This window comes from Narcine bancroftii, chromosome 6, assembly GCF_036971445.1.
Source record: "Narcine bancroftii isolate sNarBan1 chromosome 6, sNarBan1.hap1, whole genome shotgun sequence".
Lineage (NCBI taxonomy): Eukaryota > Metazoa > Chordata > Chondrichthyes > Torpediniformes > Narcinidae > Narcine > Narcine bancroftii.
This window is the reverse complement of record NC_091474.1, coordinates 64,187,382-64,203,617: the sequence shown is the minus strand read 5'-3', so window position 1 is coordinate 64,203,617 and position 16,236 is coordinate 64,187,382. Positions and strand designations below refer to the sequence as shown.

General features: G+C 44.7%; 1 protein-coding gene across 7 annotated transcripts in view; it reads right to left on the bottom strand.

Moving 5' to 3' along the window:
• ggps1 (geranylgeranyl diphosphate synthase 1) overlaps positions 1 to 16,236 on the bottom strand; it is a 76,457-nt gene that overhangs the window by 12,255 nt on the left and 47,966 nt on the right. Inside the window, exon 2 of one of the 7 annotated variants that reach the window (XM_069885147.1) lies at positions 8,594 to 8,649. The exons of 5 other annotated variants lie outside the window; for them this stretch is intronic. The gene's annotated coding sequence lies outside the window, so the exon portion shown is untranslated. Of the gene's footprint in view, positions 1 to 3,081; positions 3,350 to 8,593; positions 8,650 to 16,236 lie in introns of those variants that run through there. One more of the 7 variants, XM_069885148.1, reaches the window with a different exon arrangement.

Here is a 16,236-nt window from a genome sequence, read left to right as displayed (position 1 = left end):
GGTGTGAGCTTGCAGGCGCCTCAGATTGAAGAGACTGCCATCCGTGCGGTACCGGATGTAAACAGCGTCTTCATTGTTGAGGTCTTCTCCATTAACAATGACGTGAAGCAAGGCTGTGTTCTCGCACCAACCCTCTTTTCAATCTTCAGCATGATGCTGAACCAAGCTTGGCATTTAGTTAGGCAGAAAACATGCAAAGTACAGTATTAACAGCAATAATTGTACGAGGGTATTAAATCAAAATGCATGCCTTTCATACATCGAATCGTCATTTTTTTTGCACTAAAACAGATTTCTTTTGAAAAGTTTCCCAATAACTTTCGTGACACCTTTTCCTGCAGGCTGGGAGGGGAGTGAGCATGGGGAAAAAACCCAAGCTGTTTCATATACAATTAAACTTTTTTTCACCCCATAATGATCATCCAATTTTTCATAAAATCAATAGATACACAAAACTATGGAACAGGTATAATCAGATTCACCAAGATAGAAAAAGCTTGGTATATAGTAAAATGTACAGTATAGAGAATGACAGGATATCATATACATGATGATTTGGTGGATATTCACCAGAATGAACTGTGGCAATTGTATGTAGAATAACTTTAGTAGTAGAAAACTGACTTCAAACTAAGAAAATTGGCTTTGAGTTCTCTGGAACAGAACCCTGACATAGCCTGAAAAGATGCCATCAGATTCTAGAATAATCAATGAACCAAAGACACTGCCTTACTTTTTGTGCACTGTTATGGTTTTTTATATATATATATATATATATATATATATATATATATATATATATATCGGTAATGGCAGAAGATGGTAATATGTATGTTTGCACTATGTTTCCACAAAACACCAAATTTCATGACAATAAACCTGATTCTGAAGAATGCAAGAGAATCTCCCTCTCATGGAATCAAAGTAGATTCAAATATCAACAGCTTGCTGGCGACAGAGCATAAAGCTTTGAGCAGCCTAAGGTGCAAAATAAAAGTAATTGCTGACCAAGTTATTCTCATCCTGGTGTTAAAATTGGTAAAAGGCCTGGCAGGTTAGGCTCTGGTAATGAAAACAGACCATACCATTCTCATACAGGCAGAGGAAGTTGCAGAATTCAGAACCTAGAAATAAGCAATGTCTTTAAATAAAGTGGTGCGCTGTTATAACTGTTCACCATACTAATGTTCAAATGAGGGTGCAATTGAGATTTCAAGTAGCAAGCAACAAAGCTTGGTGGGGGTGGGGATGTGTGCCCTGTGGGTTGAACTCTGGTAAGCAGTCACCAAGTCTTGTATTTGCTTTCTCCAATGCAGAGATCACAACACAGAATTCTAGATACAGTGGACTAGATTAGATAAAATATAAGTGAATGACAGCTTCATCTGGAAGGTGGTTGGGAGATGGTGAAAGGATACATTTTTGCATCTCATGTAATAACATGGGAAAGATACAAGGGAAATAGCCAGTGAAGGGGAAGGGTGAGGTTGTGACAGAAACATTCCCTTTCAAATGGTGATAAGGGAGAAGGTGGAATATCATTCATTGTATTCTTCTTCACAATTTCTGCAACTTCCAAAGACCAACAAGGTAGAGATGCAACTGCTCAGAGGTCAAAGGGTGAGGGCAAAAGAAAATACACGAGATTCAGGCAAGAGCCATCAATTACTAAGTGAGCCAGGTTTCAGGAAGGAAAGCCTCCGATTGCAGTGTAAAATTTCAGAGCAAATACATTGGAACAATGGAGTCCTTGCAAGAGGCAGGGTGAAAGTGCATTCAACTGTGGGAGTCTGTAGAATGGTAATAGATGACTTATTAAAAAACTTGTCTAGTACAACTCCGATTATCCAAAATCCTCATTTATGCAAAAGTTTTTAAATTTTGGACGAATGAGGATATCAAACAATTCAGAAATCCTAATTTATCCTTTTTTTGGGGGCCGAACTGCCCTCAGGTTGAAAAAAATTCACCTGACGAGAAATTAGGACAATTGTCCTCATTTCAGGTAACTCCCTCCCCTCTTTCCATTCTGACACCAACTCCAAACCCACCTCTCAGCCTACTACTGTGGGTGTGGTTGGTAGTCCTGGGGAGGCTACAGAGTCAGGCCTCAGGAGCTCCAGTGACCGGGAGACGAGAGCCCACCGACGCCGGTGAGTATCCCGCCGGCCCAGGAAGCCTCAGCAGCAGAGGTGTGTCAGGGATCTGCAGCAGCTGGGAGGTCTCGATGATTGTAGTCAATTTTTTTGGGTGAGTATTCAAATTTTAATACTTAAAAACCCTTCCTCTGTTTGTTGTTGCTTAAAGATTAATACAAGTGATTTGCTATTGCTACTCGGCTGTTTTTAAAAAAATAACTAGTTATGGAAAACAGTTTATCTGGCATAGACCTGGTCCCGACCATTTCAGACAATCGGAGTTGCACGCTACTTGTAGCTACAAGTGTAATTGTACATTCTGGCCTTTAGATGGCACTTAAAGGTCATCTTCATTCACGGTAACCATATTAGTACAACCAAATCGAATAAGATAGCTGTGTTTTAATATTCCAGGATTTGCCATTGCAGATGATCCAAATCAAAGTCCTTGTTGTAACCCAGATCCTCCCAACCCATTCCTGCATAATCCTCCAATTTTCTTCATACTCTAGGTTAATATCAGCTCAGTAGCTTATTGTTGCTGGTGTAATATCAGTTTGCCACATTTCCTTTCACAGACAAGGGGCAACTTGCTATCAGCAATCTTAATGCTAATTTATCCAGCAGGATAAACTGGAGGTTGCCCACATCAATTAAGGGTGGGATATTGTTGGAATGCACTTCACAAGAACTGTACTGGGACAAGATTTAGCAGATCATATAACTGATGAGTTAAATGAGAACAATGGCATTACCAGTGAATGTGAACATTAAAGTACAAAACAGGCAGAAAACAAGTGTGCGCAAGTTGGAAAGGAGTTGTAAGTCATTGCTCAAGGGTTTTTAAAATCCTGTTTATCCATGAACCTTGGAATAATTCACAGAACCTCAGCCACCCCCTCCTCTGATTAATTCTCCCCTTTCCTATCTTGCTCTTACTCACCTGTTGTCTGATGGCTTGTTCTCCTTGACCGACCGCTACTGATGCACTTGTGCTTTGAGATTTTTGAAACTTTGCTCATGTTGGTTTCAATGCACTCGGGTACCTTCTCCTCTAGCCAATAATTCAACAGTCTTCCATTTCTCCCCTCCCAGGTATTCCAAACTTTCAATTGCTCTGCATCCAGCAACGTTATGTTCAACTGCTTGGATTCATCACTCTGGAATTCTCTTGACCTCCTGGCTGCTCACAAATGTTCAAGTGTGCATACATTGCACTTCAGTTGCTAACTTATTTTTCCAAGGTGCAAACAGGCTCCAAACGGTCGGACTGAATACATTGCTGAAAGTGGAAAAAGCAGAGGGAGAAATATTTGATTGAATCAGGCAAGCCCAATTTGCTTGGGTTACAAAAGAGTGAAAAGGCTGGAAACAGAATCCATGTACAAAGAAAAATTGACTGGAGGTCATGTAGCCCTTGAAACCTTTGAATCAAATAAAGGATATCCATAACACGCATTTTGTTAGGTCCAAATATCATCGAGCTTTGAAGGTTATTCTGGAAAAAGCATCTACTATTTCTGGAAACACCAAAAGAATCCTCAGTCCCAAGAAATTCCCCTTCATCATAGCTTAAAATGGATGATGCTTTATCATGAATTTTATTCTCCACATCTTCAGATTTCTCCAGTGCGGAAAACATCCACAGCATCTGTCCCATCAAATCTTTCAGAATTCTTAAAATTATCTCCTAAAGACAATCTTCTCAGGAATCGATCGTGAATCTTTGCAGAAAAACACTAGTCTGCAGATGCTGTGATCGTAGTAAAAAACAAATGCCAGAGGAACTCAGCAGGTCCTGCAGTATCCATAGGAGGTAAAGATATACAATGACTGTTCTGGGCCTGGTATGAACAAAAAGCAGCAAGTGCCTGAATGATCAGGTCGGTCAAGGAGAAGAGGCCATCGGAAGCGGTCGGTCAAGGAGAAGAGGCCATCGGAAGCGGTCGGTCAAGGAGAAGAGGCCATCGGAAGCGGTCGGTCAAGGAGAAGAGGCCATCGGAAGCGGTCGGTCAAGGAGAAGAGGCCATCGGAAGCGGTCGGTCAAGGAGAAGAGGCCATCGGAAGCGGTCGGTCAAGGAGAAGAGGCCATCGGAAGCGGTCGGTCAAGGAGAAGAGGCCATCGGAAGCGGTCGGTCAAGGAGAAGAGGCCATCGGAAGCGGTCGGTCAAGGAGAAGAGGCCATCGGAAGCGGTCGGTCAAGGAGAAGAGGCCATCGGAAGCGGTCGGTCAAGGAGAAGAGGCCATCGGAAGCGGTCGGTCAAGGAGAAGAGGCCATCGGAAGCGGTCGGTCAAGGAGAAGAGGCCATCGGAAGCGGTCGGTCAAGGAGAAGAGGCCATCGGAAGCGGTCGGTCAAGGAGAAGAGGCCATCGGAAGCGGTCGGTCAAGGAGAAGAGGCCATCGGAAGCGGTCGGTCAAGGAGAAGAGGCCATCGGAAGCGGTCGGTCAAGGAGAAGAGGCCATCGGAAGCGGTCGGTCAAGGAGAAGAGGCCATCGGAAGCGGTCGGTCAAGGAGAAGAGGCCATCGGAAGCGGTCGGTCAAGGAGAAGAGGCCATCGGAAGCGGTCGGTCAAGGAGAGGCGGCCATCGGAAGCGGTCGGTCAAGGAGAGGCCATCGGAAGCGGTCGGTCAAGGAGAGGCCATCGGAAGCGGTCGGTCAAGGAGAAGAGGCCATCGGAAGCGGTCGGTCAAGGAGAAGAGGCCATCGGAAGCGGTCGGTCAAGGAGAAGAGGCCATCGGAAGCGGTCGGTCAAGGAGAAGAGGCCATCGGAAGCGGTCGGTCAAGGAGAAGAGGCCATCGGAAGCGGTCGGTCAAGGAGAAGAGGCCATCGGAAGCGGTCGGTCAAGGAGAAGAGGCCATCGGAAGCGGTCGGTCAAGGAGAAGAGGCCATCGGAAGCGGTCGGTCAAGGAGAAGAGGCCATCGGAAGCGGTCGGTCAAGGAGAAGAGGCCATCGGAAGCGGTCGGTCAAGGAGAAGAGGCCATCGGAAGCGGTCGGTCAAGGAGAAGAGGCCATCGGAAGCGGTCGGTCAAGGAGAAGAGGCCATCGGAAGCGGTCGGTCAAGGAGAAGCGGCCATCGGAAGCGGTCGGTCAAGGAGAAGCGGCCATCGGAAGCGGTCGGTCAAGGAGAAGAGGCCATCGGAAGCGGTCGGTCAAGGAGAAGAGGCCATCGGAAGCGGTCGGTCAAGGAGAAGAGGCCATCGGAAGCGGTCGGTCAAGGAGAAGAGGCCATCGGAAGCGGTCGGTCAAGGAGAAGAGGCCATCGGAAGCGGTCGGTCAAGGAGAAGAGGCCATCGGAAGCGGTCGGTCAAGGAGAAGAGGCCATCGGAAGCGGTCGGTCAAGGAGAAGAGGCCATCGGAAGCGGTCGGTCAAGGAGAAGAGGCCATCGGAAGCGGTCGGTCAAGGAGAAGAGGCCATCGGAAGCGGTCGGTCAAGGAGAAGAGGCCATCGGAAGCGGTCGGTCAAGGAGAAGAGGCCATCGGAAGCGGTCGGTCAAGGAGAAGAGGCCATCGGAAGCGGTCGGTCAAGGAGAAGAGGCCATCGGAAGCGGTCGGTCAAGGAGAAGAGGCCATCGGAAGCGGTCGGTCAAGGAGAGGCCATCGGAAGCGGTCGGTCAAGGAGAAGAGGCCATCGGAAGCGGTCGGTCAAGGAGAAGAGGCCATCGGAAGCGGTCGGTCAAGGAGAAGAGGCCATCGGAAGCGGTCGGTCAAGGAGAAGAGGCCATCGGAAGCGGTCGGTCAAGGAGAAGAGGCCATCGGAAGCGGTCGGTCAAGGAGAAGAGGCCATCGGAAGCGGTCGGTCAAGGAGAAGAGGCCATCGGAAGCGGTCGGTCAAGGAGAAGAGGCCATCGGAAGCGGTCGGTCAAGGAGAAGAGGCCATCGGAAGCGGTCGGCAAAGGAGAAGAGGCCATCGGAAGCGGTCGGTCAAGGAGAAGAGGCCATCGGAAGCGGTCGGTCAAGGAGAAGAGGCCATCGGAAGCGGTCGGTCAAGGAGAAGAGGCCATCGGAAGCGGTCGGTCAAGGAGAAGAGGCCATCGGAAGCGGTCGGTCAAGGAGAAGAGGCCATCGGAAGCGGTCGGTCAAGGAGAAGAGGCCATCGGAAGCGGTCGGTCAAGGAGAAGAGGCCATCGGAAGCGGTCGGTCAAGGAGAAGAGGCCATCGGAAGCGGTCGGTCAAGGAGAAGAGGCCATCGGAAGCGGTCGGTCAAGGAGAAGAGGCCATCGGAAGCGGTCGGTCAAGGAGAAGAGGCCATCGGAAGCGGTCGGTCAAGGAGAAGAGGCCATCGGAAGCGGTCGGTCAAGGAGAAGAGGCCATCGGAAGCGGTCGGTCAAGGAGAAGAGGCCATCGGAAGCGGTCGGTCAAGGAGAAGAGGCCATCGGAAGCGGTCGGTCAAGGAGAAGAGGCCATCGGAAGCGGTCGGTCAAGGAGAAGAGGCCATCGGAAGCGGTCGGTCAAGGAGAAGAGGCCATCGGAAGCGGTCGGTCAAGGAGAAGAGGCCATCGGAAGCGGTCGGTCAAGGAGAAGAGGCCATCGGAAGCGGTCGGTCAAGGAGAAGAGGCCATCGGAAGCGGTCGGTCAAGGAGAAGAGGCCATCGGAAGCGGTCGGTCAAGGAGAAGAGGCCATCGGAAGCGGTCGGTCAAGGAGAAGAGGCCATCGGAAGCGGTCGGTCAAGGAGAAGAGGCCATCGGAAGCGGTCGGTCAAGGAGAAGAGGCCATCGGAAGCGGTCGGTCAAGGAGGAGGCCATCGGAAGCGGTCGGTCAAGGAGAAGAGGCCATCGGAAGCGGTCGGTCAAGGAGAAGAGGCCATCGGAAGCGGTCGGTCAAGGAGAAGAGGCCATCGGAAGCGGTCGGTCAAGGAGAAGAGGCCATCGGAAGCGGTCGGTCAAGGAGAAGAGGCCATCGGAAGTGACAGGTGAGTAAGAGCAAGATAGGAAAGGGGAGAATTAATCAGAGGAGGGGGTGGCTGAGGTTCTGTGAATGCAGAGCTGGAGGAAACGAGGTATAGTGAAATAGATGGGGAATGGGGGTCTAATGGAAACCAAAGTTAAATTGCCGAGGAATGGAAATGGGTTGTCACTGGAAGAGTTCTGCTAATGCAGGAAAGATGCTCAACAAAGTCCAGTGAAAGAGGAAGGACAGGGATGAAAAGGTGAAAACCCAGATAATGAAATTACTCAAATAGAAATAAACATGCGCAAGGCTTGGGAAGTTTAAAAAAAAAAAATCAGGCTTGGCCCTGGAATAGAACATTTTAAAATGCAGAAAATATACATATGAAAAACAAGCTGATAAGGGAAAGCAAAGCACAACTCCCAGTCAAAAGAATAAAATTTATGCTTGGAGTCAACTTGGGCAAGGGACTAAATGTGTACTTTGCATCAGTATTCACCAAGTATTGTTATTGTACATTTTGAGATCAAGAGGTCGTACCTGGTCATTTGAGAAGAATTAAGTGGATTAGTCCACAAGGCTTGATGGAATATTTCTTAAGTACTTGAAAGAGGCAAGTGACAATTTTACAGGGGGCTTAAAGATCTGTGCATCTTCATCAACAGATGAGGTCCCAGAAAAATGGCAAGTAGCCAGTGTTGTAGGTTTGTTTCAACAAGTAGAAGTAATCCAGAAAATTTATAGACATCAAGGGGTAGGAAAAATAATGGAAGAGACACACATTTGGAAAGGCATGGTCAGATGAGGGTCAGTCTAGCTTTGTGCAAGGCAGGACGAGTCTTACAAATTGGTGAAAAGCTGTGGCACATGCCAAACAGGCACATGCATAATGACATTGTAGCAGACTTCAGGGATTTTATCTTAAGGCTGCACCTGAGAATTGGAGTCAGGTGACTCAGGCAGTTGGATTTGAAAAGCTCAGATCAGCAAGCAGCTGATTGGGCAGCTTCAAGTGATCCAGGAAATGTATTTTTGTTTTCATGAACTTGTGACACAGGGTGGTATTAATTCACTTCAACTCAGCCATCTGGAGACAGAACTATCGACCAGAGTTCCATTTTACATGCAGCAGCGAGTAGGAAATTCACAACCAACTAGTTTTTTTTAACCTACATTGGTGACCCTGACATGATCTGCTGTTTCACATACATTTATTATTCTACCATCTACATGGGAGATGTCTATTTTCATCCATGGATAATGTAGAGACAAAGGGGGTGAGTCAGTTGATCGCAGCTGTACTGCTCATGGCAGTGGTCATCTTGAAGCTACCACCATTTTGGCCCACTGACCCAGCATTATGGTTTGTGCAGAGGAAGGCATAATTTTCTACCCGGAAAATAATATCACAGGAGACATGTTTTGCATATGTGATTGGCTTTTTGCAACCAGAGGTGGCACAAGTATGCAACTTAATTTCTCCACCAGTCAAAGACCATTATAACAAGCTTAAAACAATTGATCAGGCACATTAGTGCTTCAGAACAACAACGTTTACATTACCTTCTCATCTCTGAAGAGCCGTCACAGCTTCTTCAGCAATGTTAGGAGACAGCAAGCTGGAGGACAACATCCCAAAAAGTTATTTTTATAGGACCTGCCTGATAAAGGTAGTCTAATCTTGGTGTCAACATTAGAGGCTGTCAACAACAAACTCGCTAAAATCACTAACCAAATCTTAGAAGTGGCTATGCCAGCCTGGTCGGTGCAAACAGACAATGCACCTGAGCATCCTTCCATACAGCAATTGGAAATGATAGACTTGCAGCATAGTGTTGGTTAACTCACACCCAAAATTCAGGTGCTCACCTGCCGCATCACAACGGATTGGGGCTGCAGTGACAAGCCGAAAGGGTAGCATTGTTCATGTCGGGGGCAAAGTCACAGCTGCAGCTAAACACCATCGCACACCAGCATCAAATGCTGGTATCACTGGATTTGTGGAGACAAGGCTCACTTAATCTTGGTCTGCAGGGTGTTTTCAGGTGTGTTTTTAATCATTGGAGCCAATTTCTTATGCAAGTGTGGACTGCTGGTGGATGTCAAACATCACAAGCTTATTGACTCAATTACCAACCTCACAATTCAGGGGATGGTCAGCAATACACATTAGTCCATCCATTATGACAACATTGACTACACATTTTGACACCCTTCTTGAAGAGTATCCAGAGATTCTTCTCCCAGTTTAAAAGCATACCAAGGTCAAACACTGTCACCCACCATATCCAAACACGTAGACACCCTGTTTCAGCCCTGCCTCAGCAACTCACCCCCGATCATCAGCAGATTGTTAAGGCTGAATTTGATCATATGCTGGAACTGGGAATCATTTGACAGTCCAGCAGCAACTGGTCATCTCCCCTCCACGTGGCTCCCAAGAAGACACCAGAAGATTGGCACCCATGTGGAGACAACCATACCCTGAATGTCCGTACAGTGACTGATCAGTACGCCATCCTGCATCTCCAGGATTTTTCATAATCTCCTAGTGGTTGACACATTTTCCCCATCAAATCCCAGTGGAACCTGCTAACGTACACAAGACAGCTGTCACGACTCCTTTTGGACTTTGGATGGGTACGTATGCTGTTTGGTTTACAAAATGAGGCACAGACATTTCAGAGGCCAATGAATAATGTGGTTTGTGGTTTTCCTTTTATCTATGTTACATAGATGACCTGCTAGTAGCCAGTTCTACAGATGACAAACACTAGATTCATCCCTGTCTTTTTGAGCATGTAAGTACTCATCCTCTAAGTGAGAAACTTAGTTGTCAACCCAGCCAAGAGCCAGTTTAGAATATGGTTACTCACTTTCCTGGGTCATATGGTTGATGAACATGGATTCGCCCTTATGACAAGGTGATATGCAGATCTCTCAAGTATTTAATTCTCGATATACCAAGACAAGAGGGAGTTTGAGTATCGACCGTCTTAAAGTTTCTCACTTAGAGGATGAGTTTTTAGTTACATCGACGACCAGGAACGAAAATATTGTGCCAGTAAGCAATAACGCTACTACTACTTCTGACAGGGATAACATCCTGTCAAAACAAGGTCTGGGAGAAAAGTTCACTGGCTAGCTCATTATGCACAATATTTCAACACCTAAAGGGACTTTATATTTTTCTGTAATGCTACCCTTTTCTCGTTATTGCTCACTTGCACCCACACTTAGTGCTCTTGCAATCTTGGAGAGGGCTATTGGAGCAGACCAAGAGGGATTTTATCTGAAGGCTATACTTTGCAATTGGAGTCAGGTGACTCAGGTAGTTGTATTGGAAAAGCTCAGCAGCAGGAAGCTGAATGGGCAAGAGAGAAAATGACCAAGGGGACTTGTATTCTTTTCATGAACTTGTCAGTGTGGTATTAATTCACTTCAACTCAGCAGTCTGGAAACAGAATTATCAACTGGAGTTCCGCACAGTACACGCAGCAGTGAATAGGAAATTCACAACTAGCCAGCTTTTGACATCACATTCCAGTGCCATTTTAGATCCACACAAAATATATATTTTTTTTTTAAATCACAAACCCACAGCAGGGAATGAGATTAATCATGACAAATGTAGCATTTAATGTAACAGGGAAATAATAAAAATAAACAGCATCTTTTTAATGCACAAACCAGGACAGTAGATTGGGAAACTTTCTATGCACAAGAATTCTTCTTGCAACAGAGTCCCAAGGTACTTCACAGCAGAACCAACAGACAAGCCTCTTGGTCAAATATTTTGGTTTCAGGAGCCTTTCAAGAGGTAGAGAAAGACATTGAGAGAAGGAACAAGGGTTTTCAGGAAATCTGTGCATTTTCACCTCTAACAGCTCATTTGCAAAATTCACACAACAGAAGGGGGTTCTTCTCAAAGACCAATAGTCTTAAGGGTTGGTCACTTGGGAAAGTAATGAACAAAAGTGGCCTTACTTACAGTATTATGAATATTTCAAATTATCCAACTCAATGATTGTATATGTTAAAATACAGAGGTCAATTAATATTTGAATACAAGAAACTGGTAGGAAAACAGATTTGAGGAATATAATCAGTCACACTTCAATAGTGGAGATGGCTCCCAGTGCTTGTATTTCATTCCCTGAAGACAGCTGTTGTGAATTGAGGGCAACATACTACAATTTTGAATGAAGAAAAGGGAATTTCCAAAGTTGAGAGAATTGCTAAAAACACCGACCATTACACCACAAAGAATACCAAAGCAATTAATAAATTTAATTTACATTAATCCATTAGACAAAGGAGCAGAAGTAGGCTTTTCAGCCCATCAAGTCTGCCCTGCCATTTAATCAAAAGCAGATCCATTTTCTCACTCAGCCCAGCCTTCTCCTCAAATCCTTTGATGCCCTGCTTAATCAAGAACCTATCAATCTCTCCCATGACCTTGCCTCCACAACTGCCTTTGGCAACAAATTTCACAGATTTACCACCCTCTGGCTGAAGAAATTCCTCTGTTCTAAATAGTGGACATCTTTCAATCCTCAAGTTGTGCCTTCGTCCTAGACTATCCCACTGTGAGCAACAACATGCCTATATCTACTCTGTCCATGCCTTTCAACATTCAAAATGTTTCGTTGAGTACTAACAAGTACAGGCCAACAGCTGTCAAACAATGCTCATAAACCTTTCTTTCCTGTAATCATCCTTGTGAACTTCCTCTGAACACTCAATCAGCACATCCTTTATTAAATAAGGAGCCAAAAATACTCCAAGTGAACAGTCACCAGTGCCTGATAAAGCCTCAACATTACATCCCTGTTCTTATATTCTATTCCTCTTGAAATGAATGCCAGCATTGCATTTGCCTTTTTCACCACCAACTCAACAAGTTTACCTTCAGGCTATCCTGAAGGAGGATTCCTGAGTCCCTTTGCATCTGGGTATTTTCAATTTTCTTCCCATTTGAAAAATAGTCTGCTTATTTTTTTCTACCAAAGTACATGACTGTACATTTTAACATATTTCATTTACCAGTTCTCTGCCTATTCCCGTAATCTAAGTCCTTCTGCAACCTCCCAGCCTCCTCCACTTACCTTAGTATCATCTGCAAACTTGAGCATAACAGGATTGACATTGCCAGGCAGGGGAGACACTCAGGCCAAATACAATGATGATGACATCACTGTCCTTGGTTCAGACACATGATTGGTCCACAGACTGATCAGCATCTGTGGCCATTTTAATTTTGCATCGGGGTAAACCAGAAGAGTAGGACAATGTTCTTCAGTAACTGGTCTAACCAGTCCACCATCCACTTCACAATCAAATCTGACTACCTGAAGGTATTGGGGGATCTGTTTTGGAGTGCCCAAGGCACGCAACAAAATTTGTTGGAGCAGATCGCAAAGGCCTAAGAGAACTTGGGTCTCTTGGCGTGGTGCTTCCTCTCAGTAACAGGAATGAACCTGGTCATCAGGTACAAGATGTTCTCACTGCTGCATGTGGTGATGACCACATTCATGTGTGGCTGCATCAGGCTGTGTGTGGAACCAAAGTGCTGCTAAGTGTCAAGGCTCTATCTCTCCATTGTGTTGTGAAGGATGGGCCTGGCCTGGTTGCATAATATCCCAGTTGATTGAACTATGCCATATAACCATATAATCATATAACAATTACCACCTATCCTTTGTAGAAAAGATATTGCAGCCAGAGTCTAGGACTCCATGGACATGGTGGATGGAGTTCATGGAGCAGGCTCTCCTGGTCATCTGGCAGAATGCTTCACCACCAGTGCTAACATGCACCAGGACTTTGCCTGGCTGGTGGTGAGAGAAGCCCTCCTGGTTAGATCAGTCTGGAGCATCACCCACAACACATTGTTCCCAGAGATGACTGGAGTGGAATGGAAAAAGTCATCCACCTTTTTACAGAATGTAGATTCGAACAGTTTGTGGAGAAGGTTGCAAGGTCACTGTTCATCTACAGTAGCTGTGTGACAAAGGGCTGATCCCAGGGGGTCACAGACAGACATCCAGAACTGGAAGACCACCAATTTTATGAAAGGTGCACTTTGGTCTGCCCAAAACCGGTTGGTCTTTTTGCACGCTGAGATGGTGTGGGAATGCTGCTAACTAGCATATTTCACACTGTAGGAGTACATGATATGGAATGCACAGTGGCTTGGTGCAGCCAAGCTGAGAGCACTGTGTGGGCAGGGAAAGAGGGCAAGTACAAGTCTAGAATCCTCCCATTACTGGCCTCGAGCAGCAGAGACCAAAGCAAAGTCTATCACAGTGGCGGCAATGATGCAAGTAGAAATTAATGTAACAATGCATAGTGATGGAAATGTAAAGATACAAAACTAAAGGTGGGGGGAGGCTTTGAAAGGTTCTTTTTGTAAAAAATTGTGAATAAAGTTTATTTTTCATTAAAAAAAATACTTTACAGTAAGTTTCCGATTATCTGAAATGCTTGGGACCATACATTTTTTCAGTTATCTGCATTTTTCAGATAACTGAATATTGGCTTTAAGCAGCTCAGTAGCATTAGAATACTTATATTGGCCATTGCTAATCCTGGACACCTCCCCACCACCACTGCCAATCCTGCCCGGGAGGCCCCTCTCCTTGAGGATGCCAGGACAGCAGAGAACCAAGCAGGCTCAGCATCATGGGGCAATTTGTGGGCCATGGCCCCAAAATGAGTTATTGTACCCCCACCCACCTGGTCTGATGTGGCCACTACTTGCCCCAGTCCTGCATTGCCATCTGCCACCTCCCCTGGACCAGCATTGCCAAAAAATTCAGTGCCCCCTCTGCAGCTACCCAAATGACTCTCGATTAGATTTGGTCCGACACCAACTCTGGAACCAAGTACAGAGGAACGCAAAGAAGAAATGGAAAGAGGGGAGGGAGGGAGTGAGTTACCTGAAACTAGGATCATCTCCCCATGTACTGCCTGATGCGCCGACTTCCTCCAGTTACTCACCAATGGCTTGAGACTCCAGCCTGCTTCTAAGCTGGCATCCAGCAGCTGTCTTCCCAGTTGGTTCTGAGCTCTGCTGTTACCAAATTGGCACTGGAGCCCCACCTGAGCACATCAGGTGAACTAGCTTTTCAACTTGTAATGTCACATTGCCGCCAAAAAATTCAGAGAACTGAGATTTTCAGTTAATTGGTTTTTGGATAATCAGAAACTTGCTGTATACCCAACAAGTTGAACAAATTTAGCAAAATGCAGATTTGCAAAAGTCCTTGTCACGGTTCATTCCTTATAGCAGCATGACAGAGGGCTCTCCCATTTATGAGCTATTCCCAGGGATGCTTGCAGAGATAGACATCCAGGGCAGCTGGAAGATCAACTCAGTGAAAGATGCCCTCTGGACTACCCAAAACCTAGTCATCCAGCACACCAACATATTGATGAGGTAATGCTATTGACACACTCAAGGCTGCGGGAGTATGTGCTAAGGAATGCAATGAGGCTTGGTGCAGCCTATGCAAAGGCACTGTGGCAAAATACCATAGACTAATGTCCTTCTGTCGTCAGGCATTCAGACACTGAAACAGAGGGAAATCCATCAAACAATAGAGGGGGAGTAACAATGTCACAGTGGTGGCAATGGTGCTAAATAGAAAACAATAGAACAAATGTAACATTGTAGTGATATAAATATGGATATGACACCATATGAAAGGACAATAATTTTGTAAATAATTTGTAAATAAAGTTTATTTTTGGAAAAATTGCTATATGCCAACACTAGAATTTTCTCCTTAAAATACATTTGCCTTTTTTGCTCTCCAAACTAACTGAATTTGGTAGTTAGGCATGCTTTAAGTATTTGGTTCCAATTTAGAAAGCATTTTGATTATCAGATTTTTTAATTAACAAGTCCAATTCTTTTTTTTAAACCCTCAGTTTAAGACATTGGATATACTCAATGGTCTAGGTTAGGTATTCAGTCTTTCTTGGACTTGTATATAGACCAAAATTTTACCTCTTGAGCAATTATCTGCCAAGTTTAAATAATCTCAACATTTATTTACAGATTTATCTGGGAAGTATACAATTATAGACCTCATCAGAAAGGACTGCTTTCAGCCCTCTATGAACTACTTTTAAGATTTAGCAATAGTTCTTTATCTAACATCAAGTTTGTGAACATTACTTTCAACAATTGTTTCCTGTAAAAAGTTTTACAAAACAAATACCAAATTAATAAATGAAAGAACATAACTCCATCCTAAAACATCTGATAAAAATCTGGAAGAAAATTAATGATTGTATAGGTGAAGAAATTGTAATATTGCCAAAAGCTCCCTTAATGCATAATGAGCTAATGCCTACGAATTTAGGTAACAAAATTGTGGGTATTTGGCACCGAAAGGGGATCCGAACTATTGAGGACTTATCAACTGGGAGGCGCTCCCAAATTTATATCCAGAATGTACTTTGTTCTTCAAAATGAGAGCCCAAAACTGGGCATGCAAAGATCAAGGGAGAGGCGGGAGTTGGACTTGGGAACAGTGATCGATGAAGAGTGTTGGTCAGATTTACAGATTTACCAGACTAAGATTGATTCAATATAACTTCTTACACCAATTACATCTCTCACCACAAAAATTACAAAGGTAAATCAGATATCAGAAATGTACTTCAGGTGTGGGTTAGAAATTGGTACCTTTATATACTCCACAAGGACCTGTGAAGGGGAGACCCTTTTGGTTGAAATTAATATATTAACTAGGATTTCGGGAACAGACCCTGCTGGATCCAGAGCTGTATTCATTAGCTAGTAGCAACAGCCCACAGTTCTAAAAAGCTAACAAAATACATAAAGACAACACCAGTGAAGCACCTCAAGGAGTGGAAGTTGATTATGCTGAATTCTTTTCTTTTTAACCATTTTTCTGTTTGTCACTTTAATTGCTTTAGCTATTGTTTAATTTTCAAAGTTTTGGGGAGGGAAGGAAATTGTAAGCAAGTTGGCAGTGTTTGTATCTGAGAAGTGAATTATACTAAAAGAAAGTGTAAATATGTTAAAAACAATTTTTAAAAGAGATGAGATACTATATTTTGGAAAAATTTAAAAACAATTGTTAAACATGCATGGGATCATTGAAAAATGTACATTCATCCACTTTCTGTGCTAGACATTCCTTATTATAATTTAAAGTGGTCCATAGGGC